This window comes from Mustela putorius, unplaced genomic scaffold, assembly GCF_011764305.1.
Source record: "Mustela putorius furo isolate JIRA1106 unplaced genomic scaffold, ASM1176430v1.1 tig00003972_pilon_pilon_pilon, whole genome shotgun sequence".
NCBI classification, from domain to species: domain Eukaryota; kingdom Metazoa; phylum Chordata; class Mammalia; order Carnivora; family Mustelidae; genus Mustela; species Mustela putorius.
Window position 1 is genome coordinate 6,417,952 of NW_025422115.1, and position 27,117 is coordinate 6,445,068.

The following is a 27,117-nucleotide window of genomic DNA, read 5'->3' on the forward strand; positions in this document are numbered from 1 at the left end:
AAGCAAAAAGTGAAACTCCTCAGCCAGAGCAGCCGTGTTGGATTTGGGGCTAGGTTCTCTGCCAGGGGGATTAATGTTATCCTCAGAGGAGTGAGCACATTTTGCTTCTACCTTCAAACCCAGGTAATCAGCAGCGGATAGCAATCAGTGAGTGAAGCCTTTAAGCTCCCCATGGGCTGCAAATCCTCCCTCCTGCGGGTTTAATTTTGGACTGGGTCATTGCAAATTGTGTCCACATATTTCATTTTTCTCTTACTACCAACACCGCTGTGCTTTTAGGAGCCATGGCAGTCTTTGTCTGCATTGTTGAAGATGTCTGGAAAACGTACCACTTTGCTCAGGTGACATAAATATCGTACGAAAATACAGCCAAATATGGAAGTTTGCATATTCCCCCCAGTACATACACATCCAATCTGAAACCGGCAACATGAGTTAGCAGTTCAAACATCCTCTTCGAGGAAAATGATTGCAGCTCATGGAGAAGTTGCTTAGCTTGACCACTTAGCTCTAGCTGTTTCTCTGGCAAAGGAAATATTTTACCATTAAGCAAAAAGAAAGGTGAAACTCTTTATATCAAACAGCTGAACTCCTGGCTTTACCTTGACTATTTAAGCCTCCAGAGTTCTGTTCATAAAAAATCAGCTCAAGTCATTGAATCAAACATGCTCTTGTTGCTTTCATGTAGATTACAGGAAACTAACAAGAAAGAGTCAGTAATATGGACATCCCAACTGAGGGTTCTGATAGAAAGTCAGATGTGAAAAAAAAAAAAAAAACTTTGTTGTTGCAATCAAAGTAATGCTGACGTAAGTGGTTTGGAAATGTCACTGATCCACCGTAGTCCTGGAACAAGATTTTCAAGGAAAGCAGAAGACAATGCAAATAATTACAGTGCTATGACCTCTGGCTCAGGAAACTTAGTAACTTATAGAATTTATTGTTGAAATGAATACTTCTTGAACCTGCAAGCAACTAAATAAAGTGTATGTAGATCAGTCTATGGGGAAATGCTGTGAAGTGGGAGGGATATCGATCTGCTGGGTACCTCTCGGAGAGCATGGCTGTGTTAGAAAAGCATAAGGCTCAAAGAATAAAATAAATTCCCAACGATCGGAGTCCAAACCTACATGTTTAGTAAAGCCCAGCCTTTCAGAGATTCCTCTTTGGGATGCTGGATACCTGCTCTCACAATAAAGCTTTGGAATATTCTTGCAAGTGCAAGTTAAGACACCTCATCAAAAAGTGGTCTCGTGACTTGTCTTAAGATCCCAAGATTTTTCAAAAATTAAAAATGGCATTACCTACCATGACTAATTGTTTTTCCCACCAGATCTGAATGATTTTACACCTGTTTGCAAACATAAACCCCACCCTTCGAGAACAAATCCTTGTCACCCTTGAGGAAAATCAACATCGTGTGACAAGAGCCTTGAGCCATCCGGTTACATAATTAGATAGGGCCGGACAGCTGGAGTAAAGCCTCGGTCTGGTCCTCTGAAGAGCCCACTCCTGGCAAGACGACATTGGTTTTCGGTGTGAGGGCAGTGTGTTTTGCACACTTTAGCTCCGTGGCCTCTGTTCACACCTGTGTGCTATGTGGTCCACACCCTGAACAGGATTCTTCCCTCATGTGGGGTTTCTGGAATCTGATCAAGTGAATGGCTAAAGGCCCTTGAATCTGGATGCAGAGGTATCTTGCTTCACCCAAGCCATACTTAGCGCTTGTCCCAAGGTCATTTAGAGCCACTGCCCTAAGGTTATATGGAGTCATTCAAGGGGATTCTACTGATCATGTCTTTCCCCTGAAAGGCGTTCAGGTCACAGGGCCCTGATTCTGGCAGCTCAGGAAGGCCCTTTGGCATCACCAAGGGAAGCAGGGGAGAGAGTCCAGAGGGACCACAAGACAACTGAGCATGACCTTGTGTTTTAAGAACTTCTCAAGGAGCGGGAGCCCTTGAGAAACCCTCCAATTGAAATACCCTCCTGTATTTCTGAAAGACAGGAAGTGTAAGGCAGCTCTGGTTTTTGGTTCAAGGTTAGATTCAGTTCAAGACCCTAATCAGAATAGCTTTTTATTGGGGCAGCTCCATCGGTTAAGCGACCAACTCTTGGTTTCTTTTGGCTCAGGTCATGATCTCAGGGTGGTGGGGTCGAGCCCCAAGTTGGGCTCTGCTCCCTGCGCTTGGTTGGCATGAGTCTGCCTGGGATTCTTTCCTTCTTCCTCCGCATCTGCCTTTCCCCCTCTCTAAAATAAATAAGGAAAACTTTTTAAAAAATAGCAACTTTTAATTTACTTTAGATGTCTCAATCCAATGCATAAACAACAAAATGACATACTTTTCAACTTAGAAGCCATTCACTTTTCGTGAAGAATCCTCACTCGGAAATAGCTTCTCTTGCCATCGCTCCAAGAATTGACATTTCGGAATGCTTTGCAACGTGTTCCAATGTGGTTAAGGCATAGGCCCGTTTGGGATTTTACACTTATTTTTACAAAGAGAAAAGAGGGAGTCCCTTCAGCAGGTGAGCGGGGTAGCGAGAGCAGGGGACAGGGCAGACACACAGGTGATCAGTCAAGCCTCCTGGGCCGTTGTCGTGATGATGCCTTGTAACTCACCCATATTTCACACCACCTGTTGTACGTGTTAATAACGTTTCCAAAGACAATAAAGAGAAAAAAAAGTAAACATCTTCAACGGCTAAGAAGAAAACATTGAAACACACACACTGAAAATTATTCATCCGTTTAAAAAAAAAGGCAATCCTGACATTTGTGACTCCAGGGATGAAATTTCAGGGCATTGCACTGATTGAAATAAGACAGAGAAAGACAAATACCCTACGATCTCACTGATTTGTGGAATTTGTCAACAACAACAACATAAACCGCCTGAACTTAGAGGTACAGAGAACAGGCTGGTGGTTGCCAGAGACAAGGGATTGGGGTTGGGCAAAATGAGTGATGTTTAGTCAAAAGTTACAACTTCCGAGTGAGAGAACAAATTAAGTCAGGGGGATATTACAAACAGCATGGGACTGTAGCTAATAATACTGTGTTGCATATCTGAAAGTGGCCGAGAGGGCCAATCCTGGATGTTCTCATCACAAGAGAAACATTTGTAACTATACATGGTGATGGGTGACAAATGTTAGAAAAAATTCTTTTAAATTTTAAATAAAAATTGTCACTTCGTGGGGGCACCTGAGTGGCTCAGTGGGTTAAGCCTCTGCCTTTGGCTCAGGTCATGATCTCAGGGTCCTAGGATCAAGCCCCGCATCGGGCTTTCTGTTTGGCAGGAAGCCTGCTTCCCCCTCTCTCTCTGCCTGCCTCTCTGCCTACTTATGATATCTCTCTCTCTCTCTCTCTCTTTCTCTCTCAAATAAATAAATAAAATATTTTAAAAATCTTTTGTCACTTCATGAGAGTCCATTGTCACCAGGCACATGATCACCAAGGCCACCTCTGTCCTGCATCAACAGGTGCTAGCTTCCTGTCGCACAGATGCAGGAACAGAGGCTGGGATTGAACAAGGCACGCAGCTGAGAAAGGTCTAAGGGGAGACTGAGGCTCAGTAGTATGTGACCCAAAGCCGGCATACTGGCCACCCTCTCTGCGCCCGCTTTGAGCTGGACCATGTGTGGGAAAAACAGGCTATCAGTGACATGGTTCTGATGTTCTTTGTTGTTATTTTTATGCTCTAGTTGCTGAGCAGTTTTAAAAAATAAATAACTCTCCCAACACATGCTGTAAACTGAACAGAATTATGAACCAAAGTTGGGACAAACCTAGTAATGAAAAAAAAAAAGATTTTAAAATGAAAAAGGTAATTAGAATACAAGAATAAGATAACTGCACCCATAATTCACGATCTTACCCTAACTCCTGGTGGTTCCGATTTTTGCATATACTTATACTCCTTTACAGACACTTAAACAATTGTGACCACGTGTATGTAAAATTTTATTGTCTTCTCTTTCAAAAAAAAGTTATAGTGTAAGGATTTCCCCATGTCTAGCATTTACCTAACTTTAATTGCTAAATACCATACTATAAATTTGATATATATTTTTTATATATATTCTTTATAGCTTTTCTGCTACTATATAATATACTACAATGAACACCTTCACATACATGGTATTTTGTTGTTGTCCTTGTTATCTTAAGATAAATTTCCAAGGGGGATGTCAGTCAGCAGCACGGAATATTTTATAGCACCAAGCTACCTTCTCAAAATTATAGGGTCAACCCACAGGGCCATCAGAGCACCACCATGAGTGACGCTCTTTGTATTACAAACTTGCCCACATAGGTGGGCAAACCTTCCAGACAATGCCAACAGATTGGCGTGATCATTAGCTATTCAAGATGTCATGTATTTTCTGAAATGATTACAGCGGAAAACAGTAAAGCATCAAAAGACATATAAAACAGAATTTAGGTATGATTCTGATTACCAAATTTTAGAGCTCACAAGGACCCCAGGAGGAAGGAAAGGTTGGAGACACTTCACTCTCACCCTTTATCCAGCACACGAAAAATCTGAGCCTCATTTGCCCGAAGTCACAAATCAGGTCAGTAACAAAACGGGATGGACACATCGACAGACCTACGGAGGCTTTTGATGAGAAGTCCAGAGCAAAGAGGAGACTAACTCCGCCCCTTCCTTCCCCTTTTCAGGCCAAAGCCCCAGAACGAGTCCACCACTGCCTGGGAAAGGGAAGTCTGAACATGTCCCTGTGATTTCTGGGGACTGGAATTCGAGTGTCAGAGCATTTCCAAAGTCACTGCGACAAGCGACGTGTCCCAGACCACTTACCCACTCCGATCCCTCCAACCCTCCTTCTCCACTCTCCTGCCTTCTGTTTTTAATTAGGCCCTTGGAACTCACTAGGTTAGATCCGAGCAATTTAAAGAATGACTTTCAAGTCGTATCTTTTAAGGCAAATGATTCTTGGTCTCCAGCCTCGATCAGTCAGTATGCCCTCAGGGAAATTAGCAACCTGATTCTTCCCCCAGCTGTCATTTAAAATAAAAAGCTTTCTTATTTGCCATTCAAGAAAAAGTACAGTAAGCCTGGCAGCAGGCGGATAGGGGTAATGAAACATAATTAACCATATTCAGCAGGTTCCCAGGATCATATGTACCTGCATGTTTCTCGGTGATGTACCTTGGGGATGGTGGGTAGTGACCATTTGCAATCATGCTGCCCCTGCGAGTGTGGAGTTTGTGTGTGACAGAGAGAACAGCGTGTCCCACAAGATGAACTCCGTGTTCCCAGGGCTGTCCACACTGCCCCGAGGCTGGATACACAGAACCAGCATCTGTGTTCAACACTAAGCCTTCAGGGAACCCCGCTGCATCTCTCCTGGGCTCTTTTCACAGAGGCTGTTTGATGGCACTTATACCTTCTGATGATTGAGTTTCTCTGGCTAAATACGGGGTTTTCCAACCCCTCATTAACCTGTGCTCACTGTGTGCCACACTGTCTTGGGCACTTTCCTGGTGTCCGTGGGGTGAGTTCTCTCAACAAAGTTACAGGAAGATTCTACTACTCTCCTCAGATAAGGAAACTGAGGCTCAGAGTGCTAGGTAACCCACCCCAAGTCGGGGTAGGAGTCACGGTTTGAAGCCAAGCAATTGGGCTTCTGAGGCTACATCTTCTCCCAAGCCTCTTTTTAAAAAATATTTATTGATTTATTTGAGAGAGAGAAGGAGAGAGAGAAAGCAGGGGAGCGGGGCAGAGGGAGAGAGAATCCAGAGCAGGCTCCCCGTTGAGCCAAGAGCCAGAGGTGGGGCTTGATCTCCCTACCAGGAGACCAGGACCTGAGCTGAAATCAGGAGTCAGACACAGCCCACTGAGCCACCAAGGGGCCCCCTGGGCCACCTCTTCTGCTGGACAGTGTCCAGGCTGAGCCTCTCAGGCAGTTAGCTATGAGGGCCTTCCAGAGAACTGTGGGTACACAGCCTCACCTGGGGGACATGCCCTGCCAGTAATATGCAACCTCCGTCAAAGCCAACCTTTATATGGAATTCTAGAAGCACAAGTCAAAGAGAGCCACCGGGAAACAGGACGTTCTGTTTAAGCAAAGTATTAAACCTGATCTCTCTCTCTTTTTTAAAAAGATTTTTATTTATATATTTATTTACAGAAAGAGAGAGATCACAAGTAGGCAGAAAGGTAGGCAGGGGCAGGGGGGAGGGAAGCAGACTCCCTGCTGAGCAAAGATATCTCCCCACCATGGGGGGGGCTCGATCCCAGGACCCTGAGATCATGACCTGAGCCAAAGGCAGAAGCTTTAACCCACTGAACCACCCAGGCGCCCTAAACCTGATCTCTTAAACACACACACACAGACGCATATCCCAATGCCATGGGGAAAGAGCAAAAAGCAAGCAGAGGCAAGATGGCTGTTTGAGATGAAAAGGAACTAAGGAGACAGCATGTGTCTTCCCAGATGAAGTTACAGCATCACAGGTACTAGAGTTACATGATATCTCAGTCTTGCTCATTCTCTGAGGGGCGATTACAGTGTCGTGTTGTGCAGAAGGCGGCACTTATTTCTAGGAAATGCATGCTGAGGTCTTTAGGCAGAAAGCATCACGAAGTCTGCAACTTACTTTCAAATGGTTTACAAGGACACACGTACACAGAGATGAGGCAGAAAAGGCAAATACTTGTTAATAACTGTGGGATTCTGGGGCGCCTGGGTGGCTCAGTGGTTAAGCGTCTACCTTGGGCTCAGGTCATGATCTCAGGGTCCTGGGGTCAAGCCCTGGGAGGAAGCCTGCTTCTCCCTCTCCCACTCCCCTGCCTGTATTCCTTCTCTTGCTGTCTCTGTCAAATCAATAAATAAAATCTTGAAAAAAAAATAAAAGTAACTATGGGATCCCGGTGGTAAGTTCATAGTTTTTCATCACACTGTTCTTTAATTTTTTCTTTCTGCGTATTGAAAACTTTTCATAATTTATGTTGAAAAAAAAAAAAGATAGATCTGGCTAGACTTATTTTGGAGTGTGCTGCCTAAAAGGACAGCCACAACCCAAATCTTTGAACATAAAGTTACAATGGAGAAGGAACCGGAGATACCGCGCAGTTCCTCTCATCTTAAAGATGAGAAAGGTGACCACATTGATAGTCAAAAGCTATTTAAGATACAGTGTTATTAATATTTCCATCAAGTGTTTATTTATCTTTTTAACCATTTTCACAACCTTGAAGGTGGGAAAAATTAAAATGTAAATAAACAATGCTAATTTTGTTAATGATTTTTTTGCTAACGGTTTTTAAAATGTCTAACATTTGAATAAATTAATATTGCCGGAAAATCATACAGCGCAAAGGGCAGTGACTTGCGTATCTGGCTCATGTCGTAAATGAAAGTAAAGAATAGAAAGACCCGGGACTTGACCAGACGGGGAAGTGAGGCAGGCAGACCTGGGTTTGGTTCTAGACAACTAGAGTGGAGGAAAAAGGAACATCTTAAAACCTGGGGAGAAGGGTGGAGAGAGGGTGTATCGTGGCGATGTTACAAGTACTTCTACATTGTTTGTACCCACCAGGCCACACGTGGTACAATAAATAACCCTAGAAAGCCAAGTCCAATGTGGAGGGACCAAAGCACATCTGATGAGGCATAAGCCAGGTATTTCCAAATGACAGATAACTTCATGATGGGACCACTGCTGTCTTATTGGACCAGGGCAGTACGCATCTGCCTCCAGTAGGGAGTGTGCCCAGCGGGAGGCCCAGGGTCGAGGTGGGAAACCAAGAGCATGGATCTGGAAGTTATCAATAACTCTGTCCCCACGCTCAAGGTGTTCACCCTCTTCTTCTGCCCTTTTGTTCGCCATCTCCAACCTCAACTCTCTTCTTGCATCCCCCAAATCAGTAACTGTAAGACACCAGGAAGGTCCATCACTCATCTTCTCTTGTTTCCCAACACATGGACCCCCCCAAAATTTTTAAAAAACACACAGTCATTGGAACTCTTGGTTTCCTAGAATACCTGTCACCTAGTTGTTTCCAAAATTCTCCAAATTGCTCTGTACCTGAGGACCCGGCCATGGGCACTTGTTGGAATGGGGAACAAGGGTAAATCTGAGGGCTTTCAGAGCTGCTCCAGAAAGGTTTCTCCTCCTTCGGCATTTTGCTGCCTGGCCCTGGAGAGCAAGAACCTCTTAAGCACGCTTAAACAAATACATTGTCAGGTTTGGGAACGGATCAAAATCTTCATCTGATTTCCATCACATGATACACATGTATTTCTTCATGCTCTCGATCTTGGATAAAATATGTTCCAGTAAATGAGATTTTAAGCGACTCATACATGAATTAAATATCCAATTATTTCCATTTCATCTCTGTTAATTGATATGAATCTTTTAAAATTTATACTAACTTGCAGATTTATTTAATTGATCCAGTAGTTCTAGAAATAAACATTCCTGGAAGGTACACATTCGTATAACAGGTTTAGAAAAATTTGCAGCTATTGTTTCAAGTCACCTTGGGTACTTGATAAAATCCTGTTCTCCGGGTACGGAGTACTAGAGCACCCCAGCAAATTTGTAGCAATTGACTTTTGACATGTCTACCTGTTGGACTCAGTTCTCTGGCATAACGCTATTTGCTTGGGGCATAGAGCATATTAACAATCACTAGAAAGATGAAGTCAGAGGGAATAATGCGGGTCATGGAAACTGCTTGGGATGTTGTACTTAGAGCAATGCCAGCAAAACTTCCTGACCCTGACCTTGAAAGGTAACTGGGGACCTGGCAGCCTATTGTACAAGGTTTGGCTCAGAGGGTGAAACTCTGACCCTGCTGAACGCTGCATTAATGAGCTGGAATCTCCCCCCAGCTCCCAGCTCCCCGCTTAGAGTTTTCCCAGTTACTACATGAATCAAATTACGGGCACCTCTGCTGGGTTTCCTGTGAAATAACCGATCTTACTGTAACCAAATATTACCATCTCGGAAAAACTTTATGCAACTAGCGAGGACTCTTCATTCTCAGGCAACAGAGAAAAGCTTCTTTGTTTTGAGCTTGAACACCTGGAACAAGTTATCTGGTGGGGGGGGGCGCTCCCTGGACCCACAGTGGATAGGGGATTTCCAAGACCCAATCACATCCCTGCTTGCTGAAGGCCTGCAGCCGGAATCTTCCTCCGGCCTCCATGTGGCCCAATTTCATTGGAACTTGAAGTTGGCTGGAACCCCGTGGCAGAGGGACCCCAGCATCCCTATGGGAGGATGACAAAGTTAAGGACCACAGAACTCCAAGACAACATGCCACAAGACAGAGAGAAGGAAGGAGCTTAGGATTCGGAGATGGGAAGCATGCAACCTCTCCTCCTGCCCCCAGACCAGTCTGCAGTCCTCTCCCAACCCCCAAAGCAATTACCAACTAAGAATCCCAGCTATGCCTCGGAGAGAGCAGGCAGACATCTGGCACGGGATCAGTCAGCGTGCGCATCTGTGCGTGGCTGCCCTTGGAAACCAGCGAAACTCAGCGTTTCCACCTTGGCCTCCAACCATTTACTTTCCAGAAGAAAATCTAGGGCTGCTTCTTTTCTCTTTACACCATGGCTGGCCCAGCAGCCACAGAAGGGGATCCAACTCGGGCCAGTACGGAGGCAGGAGGAAGGGCTGGTACAGTAGGGGTCAGGATAGAAAACCGTGACCTCACCTGCTGTGAGAACGGGGTCACTCCTCAGTGTGAAGAACCCGGGCGACCATAGGCAAACCCCCAACCACACACTAACACGACTCTTGGAAGATAATAGTCCATCTTGGTTCACACCTTTTAGTCCTAATAAAATGTCAGGTCCTTGCGGGAAGGGACCAGCTCTTACCCATCTCGGGGCCACTCACCGAAGACGCCTGGATGAGGTGTGCGGTGATCAACACACATTCTGAGAACTGGTCTTTCAAACCATTATGGGCGCAGCAGTGCCCTGGGGACTGGGGCGATGCAGAGTCTGAGTCAGTGACAAGGTCAGGCCTGACTTGGTGAATTTTTGAGTGAGTTCCCATGAGATGCTGGGGCTACTGACTTCAGGTGACACTGAATTAAAGGACATCCTGATGACAGTTATTTGCCTACCAAACTAGCAACTTCCCACATCTGGTGAAATTACCATCTTTGACTGTTTAAGATAGTTGTATGAACATAGCTTCTCCCCCAACCAAATAACAACAACGTGTAATTGTGTCTCTGTATTAATTCTTGTGTCATTAATTCAGCCATACGAATGGCGAGAACGTATCTAAGCAACTCACAACACTTTCTTTATTTCTAGAGAGAGTGGGGGGTGAGCCATAGGGGGGTGGAGAGAATCTTAAGCAGACTCTGCGCCCAGTGTGGAGCCCAACACAGGATTCGATCTCATGACCAACCCACGGGGCCACCCAGGGGCTCCCTAACTCATAGCAATTTACATGAGGATTCAGGAAAACAAAGCTGAGACATTTTACGGAGTGGTGGGAGCAGTATTACAATTGTTGCTGTTGCTATTTTTGGGAGCTGTATTACTATTGTTGCTGTTGCTATTTTTAATAATTTTAAATAAATTTTAATCAAAACCATTAAAAAAAAAAACCTGCTAAAGACAGAGGTGTGTTTTGACAGGGACAGAAAACCAGTGAAAGCTTCTCTGAAGGCTTTATCCTTTGCACAAAAGTCATTGGGAGTCTATACCTGGTTGATGCTTTAAAAACTCATTCCTTTACTTCTGATAAAGGACTCTGTTAGCAGACGATTCCCTTAAAATGGTAGGGTGACTATTAATTATTTCCCTCCCAGGGTTCTGTTTCAAGGGACCCGGTGTGCTTTTACTCATCCAAGCTGGTCCTTCCAGCAAAATACAATTCAGCTGCTCCTTCTGGCTTTAGAGCAAGTTTAATTTACTCGATTAAAAGTACGCCTACATTCGTCGTGTCTCCAAAGAGCCAGGGGAGACATTCATGAAGACTTTCCCTTTGAAATAAAATATACAGATTTTGTTTCCCGTTGTTTCCATGTTGATCTTGCTTGCTTTGTTAGTTTTCATGTAGTATCCAATATCACAGAGACTGGCAGCAAAATGACATGGGAAGGCTTCTGACGAGGGCCCATTCTCTGGGCTTGTAGGCATAACATATATTTTACAAGAACAATGAGAAATCAGTGAGGGATCCACTTTGCACGTCCCCATAGAAGGAATGCTCTCCGCGCTAGAGTTGGGGGTGGGGTTGGTGTTCAAGTGCCTCTGAAATAAAGCCCTGGCCAGGAAGACATGCATCCCCCCATTTCTTGGGATTTTTCTATCACTACATTCTCTTCTACAAAGTTCCCCTGTCTAGACTGTTCACACAAACCATAGAAACTTATCAAAGAAAAAAGGAACACTATTGACCAGAATGAATTACCCATTTAAAAAAAATAATTGAGTGTTTTGTATGTATTTATAGATTTTTATCTTTCAGAGGAAAGTATGTGACGTACCTTATTTTTACCATCATGTGCAGAAATTCCTTAAGCAAATATGTGATTAGACCATTTAAAATGGAAGATGTATTTATTCATAGCTCATACCCACACATTTATTTTTATTTACCCAAAAGATTGAAACTGCACTTTCCTGGCCCTTTCTTTGGTTTCCTGTTAAAATATATAATTAGGCCGATTTTTTAATATACTTAATAGCCCTGAGGAAACTAAGCAGTGATCTTTTTTGAAACTTTAAAAATATCGGTAGGAAGCGGTTCTCTTTTTTTTTTCCCCCAAGTTCAATAGCTCAGCTATCCATTTCCTGTTTCCAATAGCCAAGGTAATTAGACCATAATGAGAACTCTTTGCTTGGAAGATGACATCTGAAAATTGAAACTATTTGCCGCGCCAACCTTGACACAAGGGGGAGGGGGCAGGGATCGCCTCCTTAGAGAGAGAAAATTCTGCCACTAGAATGTCATTCCTCCAAAATTATTTCTTCCTGGAAAGACTCTGAAGTCTGGGAGGTAAAGTGACATGCATACTGTGTTTTGCTGATTTTTTCATTTGTTTTTTATGGAGTGATCACTTCTTCATTGTTAAGGCAACATCTCTAAAATCTTCAGAAAGAGCCAGAACATGCAGGAAACCTGTTCACTACATTAACCGCTTTTCTTTCTAGGCACAGCACCTGTAACGTAAAGTGCATGTGTCTTGAAAGTGTATCTTTTTTTTAAAATATTGTATTTATTTATTTGACATACAGAGTTCACAAGTAGGCAGAGAGAGTGGGGGAAGCAGGCTCCCTGCTGGGCAGAGAGCCCAATGTGGGGCTCGATCCCAGGATCCTGGGATTGTGATCTGAGCCGAAGGCAGAGGCTTTAACCCACTGAGCCACCCAGGCGCCCCTTGAAAGTGTATCTTGATGGCACAGCAGAGGGAATACAGTCAATGGTGTTGTAATTGTTGTAATAGTTGTTGTACTAGTTGTAACAGTTGTTGTAATAGTGTTGTGATAGTGTATGAGGTATGGTGACAGGTCACAGCTGCACTTGTGAGCACAGCCTAAGGTATAGACTTGTCCAATGCGTACATTGTACACCTAAAACAATGCAAATGTTTATATTCTTATATTCTTATATTTCAATAAGAAAAGTGTATCTTGATGACGTTTTCATCTTCCCTGACACACCGGTGCACCTACTACCAGCGTCAACAACTGGAAAACATCCAGCCCCTGAAGGCTCTTAACCCCTTCCTGCCAAGACCTACTCCCCAAGGGTGCCTCCGTCCATCCTGATTCCTATCCCCCAGATCGGTTTTGCCTGGCCCTGAATTTCACGTAAATGCAGCCACGAAGCGCATACCCTTTCTGTCTGGTTTCTTTCTTTCCATTTTGTGTCAGATTCAACCCCCTGGTTCTGCATGCATTGGGTTCCTGCATTTTCATTGCAGTGTGGTGTTTTCTTTGTGTGAATACGCACTCTTTAATTGATTCTACCTTTCATGGATATTTGGAGATGTCCCAGTGCAATGACCATGGGCCATGTCTCTAAGAGGGGATGCACACTTGTCTCCCTTGGGGAGGTGCAGAACTCCTGGGGCATCAAGGGTGTACAGCGTTGGCAGGTTCTGTCCAACCGCCTTCCAAGGAGGTTCTAGCTGTCTTCCCTCCCAGCGGGTGCCCGCTGAGCACTTTGGGAATGGCAACAGGGGTATGGTCTCCCCGTTGAAATCAAAGTCCCAAAGGGATGTCCTAAAGGGAGTCCACTGGGAATGAACAAGAGAAGAGGAAGGAAAAAACAATTCACAAAATGAAAACTACTCCCCAGGGAGGAAGCTGGTCCCGGCAATGTGGGCTCTGGTCAGTGTCCTAGGGCCTCTCCCATACCCATGCTGGTGGGGTAGTGGGGGCCCGTGGCACTGGTCAGGCAGATCACATCCCCAGGGCTTTCGGTCACATGCACACGGCCAAGGCTCTTCCTGGACAAGTAAGGCTGTCTCAGGGATAGGCTGCCTCTAGCCCCAGCCAGCCTGGTTCCCATCCCTGAAGAGGGATACTGAGCCTTTCTCAATTCAACCAAATTCCTTATGTTCTCTTTTTCCAGTGATCTTTCTAATGACTGACCAAAGAGTGACTAGTGGGACTATCTAAGGAATAGTCCTTGTGGCCAGTAATCCCTCAACCCGTGGGGGGCCTGCTGCCCTCTATGGGTCCTGCCTGCCTTCTGGGGACAGCACCTTGTCCTCTCCCCTTATACACAGACCCTCAGCAGCCCCAGAGAGGAGACTTCATGCTCTGAACATTAAGTAGGTCAGAATCCCAGGGGAGGTGAGAATCCTAACCTCCCCCACCCCACCAACCAGCAATTCTAGAAATAAAGGAGATGGAGGTTCATAAGAGACCATTGCCCCTACTGACAAACAGACACTACGAAGTCATTTTAAAAGTTTAATACGCCTGCTGTTCCCTCTCCAAATTGAGAATCCCTCACTGGCAGGAGCCCTGTGGGTTGTCAAATGGTGACTTGAGAGACCCTTCTACCCACGGAGGCCAGAGCCTCAGGATCAAGCCCCTGGCTGTACACATCTTGCCTGCCTCTCTCCCCACCACCATCGCTCCTTTTGCTGACTTCCCACTGGGTTTCCTCTCAAACTTTCTGCTCTTTCCTCCTGTCTGGAGCCCTGATTGGTTGAAATCTCTGCTGGGAGTTTCACAGGGGCCTGGATGTTCAACAGGCTCTTCGCCTTGAAGTTTCACTTATAACTCAAAGGGTTACACACACGATGGTCTGTCATTTCTCCGTAGCACAGACTTGAACCCAGGCCCTAGGAAGCTTGTGTGCTTAGTATATACTGAGCTAGTGAGGGGCCCCAGCCGTCTGTGCACCTTCTGCACAAAGGAACATCTCAGAGTGCCTGGGCAGAGACCCCTGACTCCAAAAGGCCAGCAGGCCAACATTCTAACAGTGGCAGAGCAGAGCTGGCGTAAGGCAGAGAAGGGTAAAGGCAACCTCAAGGACTTACGGATTTCCCTTCTTTCTCTCTCTTTGGCCTTACTCTCCAGGAGACCCTTGAAAAGCTTGCACTCCTCCCCTCTCCCCCTCTTCCCAGTTGGAGAGAGAGAGGGATAGGCAGAGAGGCCACAGCTACAACTGAGGGGGCTGCTGAACTGGGGTCAGAATTACTCACAGCTAAGCTCTTCCCAGATTTTTGAGTAAGAAAAATAAATGTCTGTTGGTTGAAGCCACTAAGCTTTGGAGTAATTTGTTATACAGCAATACTTCACTAAAATAGAAAGTTATTGGTACTACTAACCAAATATTTCTGGTCTACCTTTCTGGTCTAAGGAAAGGACATGCCTCCTCACCTTGGAAGTTAGATGTGTACGTGTCGATTTCTTTGGTAATGAAATCTCAAAAACTGATGTGGTCACCTCTGTGAAGGCACCTCAAGAACCAGGACACTGGCATCATTTCTTTCTCCCTCTACCAAACCAATGGTCAGTTTTTCGCAATGCTTCATCAGCTTAGAGCCTAGAGCGGGGGTGAGGGCGTGAAGAGCTCTGAGCCAACTCACCGTGGACATGGACATGGAAGCAGGAGAAGAAAAAAATCTTTCAGGTTTAAACACCTCCATTTTGGGTGTTTGTTACCGCAGCAAGACCAGAACTATACTGACTAATGCAGGCAAGGATGCTCAGGGATCTCCTATCCCTATCCTATCCCACCTCCATTTCTTCCTGCCAACACCTCCATTGAGGTCAGCAGGATTCTACCCTTAATGTGGGATTCCTACCATCTGCACAGGGAACAAGGCTCTCTCCCCCAGGAGCCTGGTTTGGGAGCGGCTTGGGACCCTGGGCACAGTCCCCGTGACTCCTGTAGGTTAGAACCCAGTGAATGGGAAAAGCTGGTGTGTGAGTTAGAGGAGTTTAAGGTGTTAACAGCCCCTGTGATCTGGTTCTGAAAGTCACAAAGTCAACACGGATTGATCCTTTGCTTTCTTTTCCGGAACCATAGAGAATTTGAGGGAAGTTACTGTCTGGCCACCCAGAAAACAAAGGCCAGTTAGGATTTGTTTTATTTTCTTTTCTTCCCAGATCAATCCCCAGTTCCCCAAGGATCCGGTGTGGTTTTGAGCTTCCTCTATGCCTGTTCTGCTCTTCTCCACACATCCCCTGCTCACCCCTCCCAGCCCCCTCAACCATTCTCTCCTACCCCACAGCCTCCTCTCCCCACCCCCCACCCCCACGGTCCTTGGGCCGTGGCCTCCTCGTTAGGAAGTGTTAGAAAATTGCTGGAGTAAGAAATGAGCCTGTGAAAGCTCCTTGTCCTAATTAAACTTCAACGAGCAGAGTGACAGGAGGCGACGGGGAGGAAACGGGTGCCACAGGGGTCTCAGACTGGGTCCAGGCTGGGGGGGGACATTGTCCTACAGAACAAAAGCTGGTGTTTGCATGTGTTAAACCCCATCAAACTTCATCAGACCCAGGTGCAAAAGCCCACATCCCAAATGCCATCCAGGCTTATGCCACCTTCCAGAGGGCTGCTGGGGCCCCAGCCGTCAGCCCTAATCAGGACAGGGCCCCACATCAAAGCTGGGCTCCCTCCACAGACAGCTTCTGCTCCGAGATGCATTGTTGTTAGGACTCCCTACGCGCAGCCCTTGCCCCACGAATTAGGGCACAGAGCCCCCCATGGCATGGCTGGTCCCTGCCGGCCTTGTTGTTAATGAGGTAGGAAGGGCGGGTTCCTCCTGGCCTGGGACTGACATAATCACATAAAGCTGTTGCTTTGAAACAGACGGAGCTGCCCCAGAGTCAATTTCCCTGAAAGCAACGCAGAGCAGAGCTTCCTGGGAGAAGACACAATGCTGTCTATTGTCTCTGTCACTTCCTCTGCACCCTCCCGGCCTGGAAGCATCTACTCGGGAGCCACAGCCCCTTGCACAAAGCTGTTTGCTGAGGCCCAGCCGCGGTTTCCAAAACCCCCGTGAGAAGCAGTTTCTCTCTGCAGTCATTGTTTTCAGACTGGCCAAGCCGGCTGGGAAGGAGAAGCCAGACCCAGGGAGACTGTCTTCCCGGCCCTGGGAAGAGGCCTAGCTTGCAAAGACACTGGACCCTGGCGGCTCACGGCGTCTCAAGATCTCTAGAAGCACCCCGTTTCTGGGCAGAGGCTGGGGAAGTCGCCAGACCCAGCAAGAGACCCCTACATGGGCCGGGCCCTGAGTGAGGAGAGAGCGGGGTCCCCTAGGAGGTTCTCAGAATGTTGCTGGGGCCCCGCAAATGCCCTTCCTGCCAGGACTCTGGGCAGCCACCTGGGCCACCGCTTACGCACCCCTCCTTCCTAATTCTGGCCCATTCCAGAGGCTCAGGCCTGTTCCCAGATGTGGCCCACCTGGGCGGAAGTTCCCCTCACACTCACCGGATATCCCCACATTTCTCTCTGCCCCCTCCACCCTGCTATGTGTTCCAAAGAACCCAAGCAGAAAGAAGATGGGCCTGGGGGAGCCCCAAAATGGGCTGAGGAGGACCTGGTACAAGACTGGGGTGTGGAAAGGGAGCGTAACCTGGATGGGGTGTGGATGCTGGTTCCTGGATGGGGTGTGGGTGCTGGTCTCCACTGAGCGCTGGCTAAGAGGTGGGACATTTCAGCCGAAGTTAGATCTCCCCATCTTCCCGGCTCCGTGTATGGGGAGTTCTGCCGCATTCACTGGGCCACTGAGAACTCTGGAAGGCACCAAGATTCTAGGGGGATCAAGACAGGGCCCAGTCTTACCAGCTGGGAGAGTGACACGTGGATAACCAAACCTAACCCAAGGCAGAGTTTACTGAGGGTTGTTTGGAAGGTGTCCTGAACGAGGAGGAAAGAGGACTGTTTGGTGCGGAGGAAGGGAGCCAGCCCTAAAGGGCTGTCCTCACTCAGGCCTCAGGGCCCTGGGGGACAGTGTGGAGAAGGAGTGGAGCAGGGGTGAGGGGAAGCCCTGACACGTTGATCACAAAGCAGGCTCAGATGCTTTATTTCCCCCCCGCCCCAGCCCTGCCTTAGCCTTGTCTCCAACCAAGTCTTTGGCATTCCTGGAAAATGGTGACTTTGTTAACCTGCGGCCAGCTCCCCACATCATCTTCACCTTTCATTTTGCAGTCTGGCACATGTGGCAGGCCCCTGGAGGACACTCGCCCATCCTGGGGGAGAAGCCGGGCTGTGGGGCCCCTGGAAACCGAAAGGGCCCACTTAAGCAGATCACTCTTGGATGCTGGCAAGAGTGAAATCACCCGATAGGTATTTTGTCGTGTGTTTCTTTTTAACTATATTAAAAAAAAGGGGGGGGGGTGGTGGATGTGCAAACCCAGCCCAAGAATACCTTGGCTCAGGCTCAACGAGATGAAGCTTTAAAAAATGATTTAATGTTCTGTTAGACTGTTGCATATTAAAGCAATGTAATGCCTTCTAAGAGAGGAGAATCAGATTCTGAAAGCGATGACTTGGACACATTTGAAGAGTTAGAGCTCACTTATTACAAAAGCAACAATAAACATCCCACCACATGCATACAGCAGCCTGGACCTCTAAGGAAGGTACGCAACTGTCCTTTCGTTCCCAGATTATAACGCCCCCACCTTCTACTTCCCTTCCAGAGCTGCACTTTCCCAAACAGCAACCACGGGTGTTGCCGGGAAGCTCCCAGGAGAAGGGAGTCTGCGTGATCCGAGAGTTGCAAAGTCAGAGCCCTTCCCCGGAAACACAAGTTTCCAATGGCTCTCTGGCCGGGCTTGGCGGGGGGCAGGCAGCAACGGTGTGTGTCCGTGATGTTGCACCTTGAACAGCGCAGCTGTAGAACCTCAGTGCAGAGAGGAAAATTATTGGGCACTTGGCCCACAGCAGATGTGACGGGAAATCAAGCCAGGAGGAGCCGGGATGTGGCAGGAGAGAAGACATGGAGGGACTTCGAAGTCTTGCAAGGTGACCACAGGCGGAAACCTTAAAAAAAAAGAAGAAGAAGAAGAAGAAGCCATTCCCACCAGTGCCAGAAAATGGGGCTAACTTAAAATGCAGTTCCTTTCCTTGAAGTGGGCTTGGCAGGCCCAGTTGTTAAAAGGCAACAACAACAACAAAAAAAAAAAAAAAAAGAAAGAAAAAAATTAAATTAAAAAAAAAAAAGAAAAAAAATCAACATGTTTTACATTTGTCTAGCTTACAGTTCCCTCCAGGCCCCCCTAGCATGCTGAAATGATGTGTGAGATCAGAACAAAAGGAATTTAGAGAAATTCTTGCCATAGGGATTAGAGCTAAGGAGGCTACACTTTGTAATTTTAAAATATTGTTTCGTGCATTTATGATGTGAAATCGTCCAACAGGTAGCACCACGCCAGGCCCTCTTGGATGTTTCCAGACTCAGAGCTGGGGCCTCTCCAGCCATGGCTTAGGAGGATCACCTGTGCCCCTTGCCCCCAGAGGCCATCTGTATACCTAGAAAATGCAGGGGGGAGGTGTGGTTGTCCCCCAGAGGGAAGTGTGCTTGTCCCCTTGCGTTCGGAGTTCTTTTTTTTCCATTCATGTTCCAGGAATTTAGGTCCTCATCCCCACCTACCCCCATCCTCCAACTCTGTTCTTCTGTGAAGAATGGAGACTTGTTTATACTCTAGTGTGGATGACAACCCTGACTTTTTCTTTGGATGGCTAGGAAGGATTCCGTTCTCACTGGTCCTAAGCTAAAGTAGGATTTTTTTTTTTTAAAGATTTTATTTATTTACTTGACAGAGACAGAGAGATCACAAGTAGTCAGAGAGGCAGGCAGAGAGAGAGGAAGAAGCAGGCTCCCTGCTGAACAGAGAGCCCGATGCAGGGTTCGAACCCAGGACCCTGAGATCATGACCTGAGCCGAACGCAGAGGCTTTAACCCACTGAGCCACCCAGGTGCCCCAGTAAGATTTTTTTTTAAAGATTTTATTTACTTATTTGACAGAGAGGTCACAAATAGGCAGAGAGGCAGGCAGAGAAAGAGGAAGGAAAGCAGGTTCCCCGCCGAGCAGAGAGCCTGACACGGGGCTTGATTCCAGGACCCTGGGATCATGACCTGAGCCGAAGGTAGAGGCTTTAACCCACTGAGACACCCAGGTGCCCCAAGCTAAACTAAGATGTTAAGCAGATGAGGCAATTATATTTAGGGGCAAAATGTCCAAAGTGGATTCCTATGAGCCTTCCTTGAAATATGAGGCCCCATGAAATTTTATACCTTTGGGCCTTATACAGCACTGGGTTCTTTCCATCTGCAATGCTTTCTGCATAATCGACTCATATTTTCTTTCTGCTTAACGATGACACACTTCCCCAGAATGGTCTTCTGTGATTGCGAGTGTCTCTGTGGCAGAAGCTGCTAGTTGTCTACCAACATCTCTTCCCCTTTCCTCTTGACTAACAGACTCCTATGTTGTTGGGAGCAGCAATGGGGACAGCCAGAATCAAACAAACAAAATATAAAACAAACAAACAAACAAAAAAACCTGCATTTTCTAGGTATACAGATATCTGTGGCTGAGGAGATGTAAGTAGAAGACATTGGGGACAGGGAGAAAGTTCCTCAGAGAAAGTTCTTCAAAGAGGGACTAATTAAACCAGGAAGCCAGTTTTCTTCTTTGCCTTTCTCCTTGGAATATGGCCATGATGGCTGGAGCTCCAGCAGCCATCTTGGGACCACCTGATGATGGAATTAATAAGCCAAGGTGGCTGGGCAGAAAGAAAGACCAAGCTGTCAAGCTTTCTAGTGACTCGGTGTGGAGCTGTCTCACCAGCCCTTGACGCTTCATCTATGTATTTCTTTTTATTTTTATTTTGTATTTCTGTATTTTTACGTGAAAATGAACTTGCACCTTCTTTAAGTCCAGGTTCTGTCACTAGCTGAACTTAACCTAAGTCCTCCTCTCTCTGCACTTCAACAGATGCTTTTTTACACTTCCAGTTTCTTGTTCTGAGCCTGTCTTCTCCCCAGTCTGTAAGAGCTATGAGGTCAATTATGTATCTGTCCTGAACTTTCACCTTTGGAGCCTCAGTGCCTGCCTTGGAGTCTGGCACCTAATGGCAGCCCTGTACATGTTTGCTGACCGAGAGGCCCCTGAAATATGGCTCTGCCTATAGGTGGGCCCACTTGGAGCTCCCTTTCCATGAAGTTAACCAAGACTCCAGGACATCAGGAGCCAAGCCCATGAGAAATCAGTATTTAGATTAATTTGGATTCAGAAGAGGGAAAAGCACCTATTTATATTTATTTATTTTTTAAATTTTTAAAAAAGATTTTATGTATTTATTTGACAGACAGAGATCACAAGTAGGCAGAGAGGCAGGCAGAGAGAGAGGAGGAAGCAGGCTCCCTGCTGAGCAGAGAGCCTGATGTGGGGCTCGATCCCAGGACCCTGGGATCATGACCTGAGCCGAAGGCAGAGGCTTTAACCCACTGAGCCACCCAGGCGCCCCCCATTTACATTTATTTATAACAACAAAATAGCTATTTCTGAGTACCTGCTATGTGCTCCAAAAATTGGCTCCTCCTGTCCCACGTCACTCCCCATTCTTTTAACATTTCCGTCTGTGCGTCATTACTGCCGATGAAGACATATTCCCACATGTAGGTTGCCTACCTCACCCTCCCTCTCCTCAGCCAGGAATTTTCCCCAGTGAATCTGTACAGGTGCACCAGGAACCAGGGGCCTCCCTGGGTGGGGTGGTCAGGAAGTTGGGGGTGGGAGCATGACCCTGGAGCCCGGAAGGAGCCCCTGGAGTGCGGTCCCCACAGAGCTTGTGAGTTTTCTTTTGTCCACCCCTGCATCTATTTTGCCCAAACATGCTTTGGGGCGAACAGTTACCACGGAAGCGCAGGCCAGGCCCCCTGGCCTCAGAGCTCAGCCTTCAGGGTAGGGCAGAAGAAAGAATGTAATCAGAGTTATGGCTTAATGAAGTGAACCGTGATGACCATAAACAGACAATTTGGGATTTGGTTTGTTATTTTGTACAAGGCAGTACCTTTCAACAGTGACTGGCGTTCGGGTCGGGCTTAAACATTGTCATGTCATCCACCAAAGCAACAACAACAACAACAACAAAAAACACACTGTACTTTTCCACCTTAAAATGGGATTGGTTTCGTGGGTTGGGAAAGTTACCAAAAATAAGTTTCTTCAATCATAGGAGTAGCACAAAGGAAGTTGCTCGATCATTTGAAAGCTGGGAGAGGACTGTAGGTAAGAAAGAGCGGTTACTGACAAGAGAATGCCAGACCACCTACACTCTAGCTTTTTTTATATTTGATGTATATAATAGATGGTAAATCCAGCATAACTAGAGGAGAAAAAGTAAGTTTGTCTACTAGTTCCTGTAGATGAGGTAGAGCCCAAATAGGTATATGGGACAGCTCCTAGCTGTGTGCTATGTTTTACGGAATAGCAAAAAAAAAAAAAAAAAAAGGTGTCCTCCCTCTTGAGAACCAGCATCTCAAATGCAGCGAGCCCAACATGGCAGTGCCCAGCAGCATAGTGATGTGGCTTCCTGAGGTCAGGACGGAGGGAGATGGAGGGGGTTGGGGGGCACAGGCAGCAGTGCCTCCCTCTGCTTTGGAAAAGGGCTCTGCTATAAGTTGGTGGCCTTTATTTTGTGTCCAAACATGTCAGCACTGCCTAGTAATAGCCCAAGTCAGGCCTATTTCTGGCCCTATTTCTGGCCCTTTACAGCCACTTGGGAGTGCTCTGAAGGGGTTGCTCATTTTTTTTTAAAGATATCATTTATTTATTTGACAGACAGAGATCACAAGGAGAGCAGAGAGCCTGATGTGGGGCTCTATCCCAGGACCCTGAGATCATGACCTGAGCCGAAGGCAAAGGCTTAACCCACTGAGCCACCCAGCCGCCCCAGGGTTGTTCATCGTTAAAGCACGCACCAGAAATGCCTTGTGTGGGAGATGCCGGGAGGTAGACAGAAATGGCAGGTCTGAAGGATGACAGGATGCCTAGGCCAGACGTCAGGCCAAGGCTTGCCAGCCCTGTGGCCCCAGAGTGAACCTTACACCTCACCCAGAGGTGAGGCTGGGACTCTGGCACCTTCAATGGCAGCCAAGCCAACGCTGCCAGCTTAAGTGATGACACAAAGGTCCAAGTGTAGGGTCTTGAATATATCATCTTAAAAACTTTCCTTCTACCCTAGAGTACCATCTCTTACCTCTATCTCTCTGGGATGGCAAATCAGGCATTATTCTACCTGCACATGCTTTCCCAACTAAATTAGAAACTCCATGAAAGCAAAAACCATGTCCCATTTCTCTGCAGTCATCATAACCAACTCTTTTAACAAAGCATAAAACTTCACTTGGGATTGACCTTTTTACTTCTTCCAAGATAAAAACCAAGAGGGTACTTTGGCATATGCAAGGGATCATAGTTTCCCACCTGTAGAAGCCACCATAGGTCTGGGAGCCAGGTGGCTGTGAGTTCTAGTCCTGGCTTGGTCACAACGAATGCCCTGACCTGGACAATGCTGGTCCTCCCGAGTCCAGAGCTGATTGGCCTGTGAAATAAAGAAATAGGTTTTGGAGATCTCTGTGGCCTCTTACCAGGTCTACAGCATAGGCTAACCATTGAGAGTGGCATCTCATCTAGGAACATCCCCGGGACAGGTGGGAAAACAAGCGGGACTTACTTGTACTACTCCAACTCAAGGCTTTTAACTTGTTCTAGAAAGAGAGTCAATGGCGATGCATTCACTGCAGACCTGCCAATGAACTACTAAACTCACAGTTGATGGAAGTGTGGAATAGGTAAACAACCGCTTGCATTTTGAATATTTGGGGTCCTTTTAGAGATCTAGTACCAAGCTGTCCTGGGTCCATGACGCCCCCTGGTGGCCAGTGTGGGTGGTGTCTCTGCAGTTACGCATTTGGATTCTGGATGAGTTGGTGTCTCTGTTTACTGAGCATCTGCTTTTGGCTCAGGTCATGATCTCATGGTCCTGGGATGGGCCCTGCACTGGGCTCCCTGCTCAGCAGGGAGTCTGCTTCTCCCTCTCCCTCTGTGCATGCTTTCTCATGCTCTCTCTCTAATAAGTCTTCTTCTTAAAAAAGAAGAAGAAGAAGCAGAAGCAGGAGACCAAACAATAAGCCAACTTGGCAAGGGATGGTAAGTGCTACACGGGCCGTAGGACAGGATGTTGTGAGGGAAGAACGTTGTGTGCACTAGTCAGGGAGGCTTTTCTGATGAGGCAGCATTTGAGTCAAGACTGTCATGACAGAAAAGGTCACAAAAGACCATTCCAGGCAGAGGCAATTGCCGGTGCAAAGGCCCTGAGGTGGAAATGAGATGGACGTGTTTTCAGAACAGAAAGACACACTGGGAAGCTGGTGTCTGGCGATCATGCAGTGGCGCCTGGATGTGGCACAAGATGGAGGACAGACCAGGAGAGGCGTCGCCAGGTGTGAGGAGTTGATTCTGAGTGGGAGGGGTAGGGAACCAGCAGGGAGAGGAATGTGCTACTTCTATGCTGGATGCCTTCCCTTTCTTGCCCATTCTTCATACTTCAGTCAATTCTACTTCAGACAGTATTTCTTTCTATTCCAGGCTTTATTCAAGTAACGAAAAAAAATAAAATAAAATTCTCCTCCCTTAATCAGCCTTTTTTTCCATCCCATTGAGAGCAAAATGACCCTACCCTTGGCCAGTGTAGACCCTGTGGCATTGGAGGACCCCTCCTTAAGGAGATGAAGAGCAACCACACACACAGCCTGACCAGGCACCCTCACCTGGAAAGGCCCGTTTCCAGAACACTCTAGCACCTGAGCAGCAGCCATCTCCAGAACCATGTGCTGCTAAACGGTCCTGTCTTACAGAGTAGAAAGTTGGAGGTTAGAGGTCACCTCAGGCCCCACGGCCAACAACTTCCAGATTCAGGACACTAGAAACTACTAACCTGGCCTAAGTCCATAGCATAATACGGAAGCAATGCATGGACTCAAAATAGCGTGATTTTTTTTCATATCCGCTATGCTAGCCACATATGGACAATGGGAGAGAAACTAGGTAGTGTTCCTGCCCCCAGAGTTCCAGCCTCATAAAGAAGGGATGCCTGTATGGCTCAATCGGTTAAGCATCTGACTCTTGAGTTCTGCTCAGGTCATGATCTCGGGGTCTTGGGATGGAGCCCCACGTCGGGGTCCCCGCTCGGTGGAAAGTCTGTTTCTCTTCTTCTTCTTCTCCCTTGTCCCTCCCCCTGCTCCTGCATGCACTTTCTCTCTCTCTCCAAAATAAAGTAAATCTTTTTTAAAAAAAGAAGACCCATATCAAATCAGTGACTACACAAAGAGATGTGTAATTATAATTTTGCATATACAAAATCATATGTATATTACAATGTAGCTGCCCCGTGAGTCGGAGTATGTACAACGGTGAGAGTTACCACTCCTACAAAGACACCTGAGGCTCGGGGCCATCTCCCCGCTCTGGCCTCTCATTTCCTACATTGATTGTCTACACTTGGCCCTTTGCTGACATTACTTGAGCCATTCTGGGCAATCACCTTGTCAGGACCCGCCACCCCCAGGGGGAAGGGTGGTCTCATATCCCAAAATGAGCCTCCTGACCTGATAATATCCATCCCAGCCCCTCCAGTGACACAGAACCTCATCTCCAAAGTGCCCTAAAGTCACTCCCACCCTCCCTGAGTCTGTGTCCCGTTCCATTAAACCTGCCTTCCTCAAGCCCCAGCATTCGACATCAGTCGAAAGAACAATTTTTGTTCCATATAATGAACATATAACCTCTTCTTCATAGTATTGCCTTGGTGTTCCTGGGCTTTGATTTTGTAAAACCGTTTGGGCATAGCTGTAGGGAGTCTCTGAAGACTGAGGGGCAGCTGGCTCTTGTCTGCCATGGGTATTCGAGTTTCGTTAGGCTTATGGTGAAATGTGGGCCTACGGTGGATCTCCACTTCGAGAAGAAACAGAGAGCTGGAGAGAGGAGAAGGACTCGTTTCAGCCATCGGGACTAGTTGGGCTTCAGCTTGGGGGTAGGGGAAGAGTGTCCTTTCATACGGTATTGGCCAAGCAGAGACCAGAACCTAGTGGGCCTCCTCATGCCATGATATGCATACAGAACTCTGGGGCTCTGGTTCACAGGAGATTCTATGTCTGTAGTTCTTGAGCAGGGCCTGAGAGTCTGCATTTCTAAAAAGCTCCCAGATGAGACGCTGATGCTGCCGTTCTAGACAGCACACTTCTTAGATACTTGTTAGTAGCTGGTACATGGTGCGGAATCCTGAGCCCACCTCAGGGATCGAGGCTGTACATTAACAAGATCCCAAGTGATTCCTGTGCGAGGTACAGCGTGAGAAGTCTGGTTTCTAGAGTGGCTCTGTATGTGGTGCCCACGGCAGACACGGCTAATCAGTCACCGCACTGATGATGAATTAAGATTCTTCTCTGCATGGAGCTGCAAGTGCCCTTCTTCCGCCTGAGCGTCTGCCTTGGGGCTGGAATGCACTAGAAAGATTGGAAGAATCATCCCTAACATGTGACACATGAAACAAGGGAGCGAAAACCAAGCTAGGGCAAATTTAGGCTTTTCAAACCAAAATGTTTCTAGAAGGAGCCCAGGAAGTGTCTGCATTGTCAGGATGAAGCATAAATACATACAAAGGGGATGTGGTTCAGAGGGGGCAGGCCTAGAGTCAGCCAAAGAAGGGTCTCTGTCCCGTGGTGTCTGCAGCCCCTGAAAGCTATGACATCCATCAGAGAGAAAGCCAGGAAGAAGGTTCTAGAATGGCTGAAAAGCTGCCCACCCGGCTGGATGTTTCTTGGCTGGGGCTGAAGGAAGGGACTAGGGTGTGTCCCACTGGCATGAGAGACTCAGGTGGTTTATGTGGAACATTCACCACACACCAAGCAGAGACTGGCGCTGACACAAGCTGTGATGTCACTTAGGTTTCTCTACCTGTGTGGGAGGTCCCAACACCTCCTTCTGACAGATGAGGAAAGTGAAATCCAGGAAGCTTCAAGAATGAGGCTAATAAATGCCTTAATGGGAGTCCTACCCAGTCTGTCTGGCCCCCGGGGCTCATACATATTTATCTTTTGGCAAAAAAAAAAAAAAACTATTTTCTGTAGTCTCTTGGCCAATTTCCATTAGAGGGTCCTTGGCTCTCTTGCCTGTGTGAGGGGAAGGAAAGGATGAATATCAGGCAGCATCCAGAAGGAAGATGCCTGGGAGCTGAGGACAGGCAGGATAGGGCTCTGGTGATGCTGTCTGTCAGTTATGATGTGGGCAGCAGTGATGTCTTCCTGTCTCTTTTACCACAGGTGTGCTTGGCATGTCTTACCTGTTCTCTTGTTAAGTCCCATGACCTTGCTGGGAAGGAATTGTGACTCTTGTTTTCGGAAGAGGAAGTGGACAAAGCAGTGAAACGCGCTTAGCTCCAGGTCCAAAGTGCTCCCTGGACAAAGAGTCACACGCACATGGGTCTGATCACAAATCTAGGACCCCTTTACAGGCTCATGAAGAAGTGAATGGGATTTTGTGGGCTTGCTTGGGCACGAATCCCCATTTCTAGCATCATGTCTATGATACGGGTAAAGTTTTGGGTACTACCAATAAGCTTTTGCAGCACCA